The sequence below is a fragment of the Dasypus novemcinctus genome, chromosome 12, assembly GCF_030445035.2.
Source record: "Dasypus novemcinctus isolate mDasNov1 chromosome 12, mDasNov1.1.hap2, whole genome shotgun sequence".
Taxonomy (NCBI): Eukaryota; Metazoa; Chordata; class Mammalia; order Cingulata; family Dasypodidae; genus Dasypus; species Dasypus novemcinctus.
In genome coordinates, this window is record NC_080684.1 from 67,685,257 (window position 1) to 67,693,861 (window position 8,605).

Sequence of the window (8,605 nt, forward strand, 5' to 3'; positions counted from 1 at the left end):
GGGATGGGACTCAGTGAATAGGCATATAGTCTTAGGTTGCAGAAATTATACTCCTGCTATGTGCTTTGAAACTCTGAAATTCCTGGTGTGTTCTTAATGGTATAGGTCTTAAGACTTTTATTCCTGAATCTTGGAACAACTGAAAATGAAAATGCAATTGTGTGGCCTAAAATGTCTGCTTGGAATGAATTGCTGTATGATGCATCATGGGAGCACAGTCTCAGGCACAACAGAGACTGTGAACAAATGGCTTGCTTTATAACTTTCATGGCATAAAGTGTTCAACAAAGAAGGGAAGCGATCCCATTGTGGCTGATCCACTGGGAACCAACTGCTTGGGTTTCGGTCAGCAGCTCAGCACTCCCCACTTCATGTCAAAAGTGAGGGAAATGAGTGTTGGGTTTTATACACCTCAGAAGGAGATGGCCCTGACAATGAGCAAAAGCCATTCATCAAGCAATCTCTGTGCCCTGGCAAGTGACTGGGACTGATTGAAATTTAATATTCTCTCCAGGCTGCTCGCCATCACTTGTGAAATGGAAATGTACTGAACATCTGCACAAAAATCAAGCTAAGATGGAAACACATTGAACACCTGCATACAAACAAGTAAGAGGGGAAAATAAAGGAGTAGGCAAGAACTGGAAAATGGCCACTGAGTGTGTCCATGGCTTCCCCAATATCTGCTAAGAAGAAGGCATGGGAAATGTAGGAGCCCAACAAAGAATAGCAGAATGAACACAGCACTGAGTCATATCTAAAGAATGAAAACATTTTTTGACTCCTCAACAACACGCACATACAGATAGTCACAAATGTGTAGATACATTATCCATCTAAAAAATTCATGTTTATATTAGATTTTAAATTAGGTTGCATTAGCTGCATGATTCTGCAACACTGCACACTATATTATTCTACATGCAGTATCAAACTGTAGAATGAGGTCAGAAAAAAAGGCAAGGTTTATAATTTCCAAAAAACTAAACTCTAGATTAGGCTTTACCATAAACTATCTGTAATGCCTCAAGTATGGCACTGAACCTCTCTGGATACGTGCTCTCATTTCCTCATTGATTTGCTCACTGATTTCTAAACTTGAATGACAATCAATTATGAAATGTTGTCTTTTGGTTTTGATTTTTTATTCTAAATAACCTAGTATCGCTCTTAGTGATTTTGTGTTGGAGAGGCCATATGGAGAGAGGCCATCTTGCATAGCTTACTCCTAGCCATGCACCCCAGATGAATGCTTGCCAATAAGAAACCAGATGTGAGACTAGCAGAATAAAACACCTAGCTGAGCCTCAGCCAACCCACACAATTAAGAAAAATAATAATTTGAAGATATAAAAGCCAATACATTTTGGAATGGTTTTTATGTAACAACAAATAACAGAAAGAGTATGTGTGTATCAGGTGTCCAGGATCTCTAAAATATCTCTCCAAGTAATTTTGATGCTCAGCCAAGTTTGGAAATGGCAGAAGTAGCTGATATTGATATCTTTTCCATCTTCAACATTTGAGGAGCCCAGGGTCATAGACTGGACCAGAAATGAATCAGTCTTTTAATGTGACCCAAACAAATAAAATTCTCTACATCACCTCCACTCAATGTTCTAATACTTAGGTGGCCTCAGTGGGCACTAATTCAGACTGATTACCTAATATGACAATGCTAAATGATAGAAATATCACAAAATACTGAGCTTCTGCAACCCACATTATATTTCTAATTAGAAGCATAAAAGTTTATTTTCAGGTATCATGGGAAATATTGGATATTAGAATGCAACTCAAGAAAACTTATCCTACCACTTTAGGACTCCCACTTTAACCTTAATCCATTTTTCAATATTGACTTCATCAATCAAAACTAAACAAAACAAAACATCAGTGCAGAATTATTTTACCAGACTTAGTGGTGAATCTAAGCCAATGTGGCTAGTATGTGAATATACATCAGGGCCAATGGTTTTAAGAGACTTTCACAGATAGTTCAGGGTTAGAGAGTAGGCCAAAACACATAAACTTACGATGTTGGAGGGAAAGGTAAAGAGACTTTTGGCCACATGGAAAAAGAGCTTGATTTTACTGTTGCTTAAGTGTCAGTAGTAGAATTTTGGCAACAATCAGTACTATGAGCAATATTATTCAAAGCAGTGAAATAACAGCTTTTTCTTTTTTCTTATGAACTCCCTCATAAAACTTAAGGAAAGAAATGTTCTTTCCCTCTTTACCAAAAAATTCCCATACACTTAGCCAGACCCAGAAAAGAGGGGAATTCTCTATGTTTTAACGACTTCCAAATCAACTTTGCACCTAAGTCCATTTTTATTATTTATGCCTCTGGCTAGACCTTTGGCTCTTTGGATGAGTATTTTGTCCATCCTGTACCCCCAACCACATATTTATACATCAGTATGAAACTCAATTCTATACAAGAAAATATTTCTTTTCTTTCATTTTATTAACTTTTGAAACAAAAAATAATAATAAATTGTTTCAATATTTGCTGATTCTACATGAATATTGAGAGTAGGATACATGAACTCAAATTTTATGTTCTGAAATTGTGAATTATGGGTATATTTCCCATCATTTCACAAAATGTTCAGCTCTAACTTCTGTTTGCAATTAGTTACTTTAGAAAGAATTAAGCAGATGTTTTACTCTTTCTTTGAATGATCAGCATATATTTAAGACAAACTACATCGTCTAAAGAAATTGTACCCTCAAAGGAATTATTTATCTTGTGCTAAAAGAGTTTTATTTAAGATGTGGAGTTAGTTTTAGGTTTCAGAGATGCTGGTCTAAAATTAGTAGAGTTAACAGTTATGAATTTTTAAAATTACGAGATCATCACACTTGGTTCTGACACCATGATCTCTTAGAAAGAAATATATTCCCAGGTATTAATAGGTAGAAAGCTTTGCGGCAATTAGGATTGATCCAATAAAGTCACTGAGTTCAAAGTAGTTGCAAGAAAGTTTCAGGATAATTGGAAAGCCTTCCCTATAATGCATCATAGGCTAATTCTGTTGCAGTTGGTTTTTATAGGGAAGAAAAATGTTCAGGATAGAAATATACATCCCATCAAATAAAATAAACAATTCTCTTAAAGTTTTCAAAATAATAATACTTTTCATATTTTAGAGAAAAATGTAGTTTTGGAAAAAGAAGTGTTTTACTCATTGTGTTTTGATTAATGAGAATATTTGGTGTTTTTTATTTTTGAGAATGGGAATAGAGAGATGATTTTATATTTCTGTAATAATTTAATTCTTATAAATATATGCTCTTCATTTGATCAGAAATAAAAAGAAAAATAGTAACATTTTGAAAAGTAACCTATTATAGACATACTTTTTAAAAATTGAGATTATATGGCTTGATAACATCTTATATATCTGACCTAAGCTGATATAATATTAAATGCTGCATTGTCTGTGACAGATTATGGACAAAGAAAAGATGACCATTATGTGGTTTGATTAAAGTAATCCAGAATTTAAAAAATTCTATCTCTGAAAGGGCTTTATTAACTATTGTTAGAGCCTAAATCCATTAATTACTATTTCTTGTTTTTATTTTTATTTTCTTTATAGATCTACTTTTGACCACAAATTAATCTCTAAATCAATGAAGTCTCTCCAAATTTGTCACTTATTTTTATTTTTTCCTTATTTCTATTCTATGATCATTAGATAGTCTTAACGTTGAATTTCTCTGTCCTCAGTATCAGAAAATGTTAGTTTTTCCTCAAATGCAAAAATTGTCAACAGTAAATGTTGTAAGTAGCCACTGAAAGTTAAAATTAGAAAATTAAATTAAATTTTGAAGATTATAGTTTCTTGCTCTTGCCAAAACATATCACTCTGGGTCAAAGTTTATAATTCCTCCAGAAACATGTTTTAATATCAATTCATATAACAATGTCATATAAATAGTCATTATGCCTATTATCTCTTGATGACATAGTAATGAGGACAAGTAAAATACCTAGATTGATTTTCCTTTAAATGCATAGTTGTTTCAAAAAGATACAAAAGTATTTAATCAATAAACATTTTAATTGTTGTGTAAGGAAATGTGGCAAAATGGTGTATTTTTGTTTCCTTAGTTTATAAATGTATCAGGTTTCTAAACACATTTATCCATTAAAATTTTTATTTAGTTTAAAATCACCAGGAAAGTTAAACAGTTAAAATAAATGAAGTAACATATTAGTCATATGTGCATCTTAATGTGAAATAATTCAAGAGGAGGCAGTACCCATTATTATTCACTTGACCAAAACTACAGTGTATCATATATCAATCAGAAAATAATAATTATTTGTGCTACATTGCCAATTTATAGATCACTTTTCTAACTTATTTCATTTAACCATTTTAAATTCCATCAAATTTCAATGATATTTCCTTTAGCTAAAATAGTTCTCCAAAAATAATGTTACATCATTTCTGCCTTATAATTGACTTGGATCTTTAATTTTAATAAAATAAAGCAGGTAAATAATAATTTTTTTTGCAAATGTATTTATGATTGCATACAAATAAGGTTACCATCTTGTTTGACGTTGGATGGAATTTCATGCTTTGTTTTTTTTAAACAAATTTTCTCCATATAGTTTAATTGTAAAATTACTATATATGTTAAAGTCTCAGTCCAAAGCCAAATATCACAAAGTTTGCATGGAATGATTGTTTCCATGGAATGATTAATAGTATTCAATATTTGAAAAAATGAAGCTATCATAATGCTTTGAATATACCACAGTTTAAATTTTAAAGTAGTTCCTCAAGTCCTTTGCTTTTATAAATTATTGTTAATGAAATTTCCATATTTGAAATTTTGCTCTTGGCTTTTGTCTGTATTTGACCATCTTACTTATGACAAAAATAGTGATTTCCCATCAAAAAAAACTTATTTTGTCTACTCTCAAAAAGAAATTTGGAATTATTTTAAGGTTTTATAAAATTAACATGATCGTTTTTTAAGAATAATGAATATGCTAATTTACTCTAAATTATTCACTTCTGATTTATAGTTAATTATTTTAAATAGGCTCTTTGTTTAGTGTCTACTCTAAATAAAATGCTTGATTCAGTAAGGCCAACTTCACTTATGATATCTTCAGAAAATCAAAATGAGAAAATATTTTACCTAAGAAATATATCTTACCTAAGCTTTCTCCCAAGAAGAGTAAGATTACTCTTCATATGTTGTATACTGTTGTTTCTTAGTGTATTAAAAAATATACACATATTGAAACTATGGTGAGAATATTAAAATCCCCTCATCTCATTCTTGAATCTTCCCACCAGCACACAGGAAAAATGGCAATCCTGTTTTTTGTTGTTGTTGTTATTTTGTTTTGGAAAGAAGGATTTGATTCTAATTTGGGAAACCATCGAAACTGTGAAAATGATTAACGACTCTACTTTGGCCCCACTCAACAATCTGCACCTTCACATAACTCCCATTGAAACTAATTATTTTTGTTGTTGTTGTTAATCTATGTTAGTAGTAGCTGGGCATGCAGAGATTTCAATTAAATTGTCCACATTAAAGAAAATAGGAGTTCACTGATGTTGGTGAGTTGCATGAAAAAAGATATCAAATAGGATGTCAAGATTTGTTCAGACTAGATTCTTTAAACAAAGAGATATGTTTTGTAAAATTAAAAGAATATTTGCCTGTCTTATAAAATGGCATTTGAATTTTTTTGTTTTTATAATCAATTTTATTGATACATATTAATAAAGCATACAACTATACTAAGTGCACCATCAATGGTGTTGGGGGTTTGGGTTTAATGTATGCTAATTTGTTAAACATTTAAAAATGATTAAGAAAAGCATATTTAAAAGAGGCATTTAAAAATACCTAAATCTCTAAATTCATCAGATATTTTTTCCATTCTTGGTGAAAATTCCACTTTTTTCCCATTTGAGTTCCTATTAATGTGTACTTCACCCTTTACTGAATGAAATTTAACTTAAAATCTCTTGCTAAGGTATTTAAAAAGAGGGAAAACCTGAGCACTGAATAACGACTCAGTCAATTTATGCATAATGATTTGATTGGCATGGATATTGTGCATCTCAGGAAGATAAAGAAATTCTAGTGGGACAAACTGTAAATCTGAATACAATATGATAATAGATAGATGTTGATAAATAGACAGGAATAGATATGTAATAGGTGATAGATTGATAGATGATATATTTCATGGAGAGATGATAGATAGATAGATAGATGATAGATAAATACATAGATACATAAAATTTGAAGACTTCTGGTCTGTTTTATCAAGTTTTAACACACAAAAGCTGCATAGGTATATTTCGTGCAGAGGAAGAACTTCATAACCTGTACACGGCATCTTGCATGCAAGATGTATTTTACTAACTTAATGCTCAGTACAATCATGTAGGGTACAAATCAATCTTTATTATATAGATGAGGTGAAGAGAACTGATAGCCAGAGTAGGATTTGAACCTTAGTTTCCTGACTTCAGTTTCAATTTTCTTTGCATTGTGCCATACTTGGTCCTGAATCATCTTCAAAATCATTCTATAGATGTGAATCCACCAATGTAACATTTAATAAGCATACCATTTCTCACTTTGTTGGACTTGAATTGATTCTAAATATTTTAAGTGCTCTCATACTTCAAATCCCAATTCCCAGTTAAAATGTTATAAAAAGGTTAGAAAAGGGATGTAACTCATAAATCTACACAGAATTAATAAATTTTATACCAATATTTGGATAAGATGTGCGATTAATTATGACCATATGTTTTGCATTTATTTAACAAGATAGAGCAATGAGAAATGCTGCTTGATAAAATATTTTGTCTAGACCAAGCCACTCAAAATAATTTTTGAAATGTTTTATCAAACTGAAACCCCCAAGTTCATTAATCCATAGATTTTTTTTTTCATGTTCTTTGTTAAGACACTTTCTTTTTCACTTAAAAAGTAGTAATAAGACTTGGAGACATGACAAATTCTGATACTCAACCCCAATGCTATCCACAACCCAATGATGTCTAACTGAAAAAAAAATTCTATTGTATGTATAGAATAAATCTCTCAAGCAGATTAAGGCATTCACAGTACTATTGTACAATATAAATTCACATAAAATGAAACATAAATAATTAGTGCAATGTTAACAAACATAGATGCATTGAAATCAGATGAAATAAAAATGTCTAGTTTTTTCAACTCTCAATTGAATAAATTTCTGAATAATTAGCAAAACTATTTTCAAGTATTTGCCCTTTTTCTGCTTTTCAGAAGATGACAAATATGGACTATATTTGCTGAGATTCAGTAGTTAGGTAGTAATTACAATAGCAGGATACATAAGCAAAGGGAAGTAGATGATCTATATGATTATAGGCATAATCATGTGTTTGTGATCCTCTGCCTTGTTTTGTTCCAACAAACTTTTCTCAGTTTGTAAATTCCCTCACTGGTTAGTCAGTTTGGACACCTACCCATTATATTTTAATTACAGCTTTTACATAACTCTTTAGCAGAACACCGACCACATTGCCTTAAAATTACACATGAGATTATGGATAACACCAGGTATTACTTTTCTTTGTAATCTTTGTATGTGGCATAATGCCCTACACCTGAAAACAACTAAAGAAACATTTCTTGAATTAAACTGTGCAATTTACTTTGCTGTAGACTTGAATAAAAAGGCTTATGAGTCCTAGATTCACTATATATTTCTTCACCGAATTGCTGATGAAATATGTTAATTCTGATAATAATGATAATTAAATACTAGCAATTGTCACTGTAGCACTTAGTATGTCTTAGTACTCTCTTCCAACATATAAACTATTATGTCCCATGCATGTTGCATAAGTTCTTATATTTAATTTTCATACTCATTCTATAAGGCAACCAAACACTAACACATTTTTCAGATATGGTAACTGAAATATAGAGAATTTGAATACATTTTTCAAAGTTTCACACAGCTAGTAAAAGGCATAGGCATTTACATCCATGCTTTCTAACCCTAGACCATTTTACATATCCAACTAAACTGTACTTTAGGGACATATGTTAACTCCATATTCTTTGATTATTTTTTCCAGTTATCATTTTATTTTCTTCAGTAGCAGAAGGCATTGTTGCTCCTCCTACTTCTAAGTATTTAATAGAATTGCAGATACCTACCACTTGCAAGTTAGGTAGGGATTAAGCATTTGTTTTGGCAAAAACAAACAAAAAATTATTGTTATGACATGTACTACATGTGTACATAGTTGTCCATCAGGCATCATATTAACAGCAATCCAAATAGTGGAGTTCTGGTTATTGACCAGGCTAAGTGGAGCAACCATCCACCCACTATCCATAATCACTGTGCATGTGACAAAAGAGTGAGAATTTTTGTGTGTGTTTTTTTTGAAATTGAGATTTTGGGACTTGTTTGTTACTGTCACATGACTAACTAATTCAAGGAGTTTAAACCTGATAAAAATTCCATTTAGAATTTTTGGCTTGCATTTATTGTGAATCCAGTGGAATACTAGGATATCCAAAAAAGTTCAGGGGATAAGGA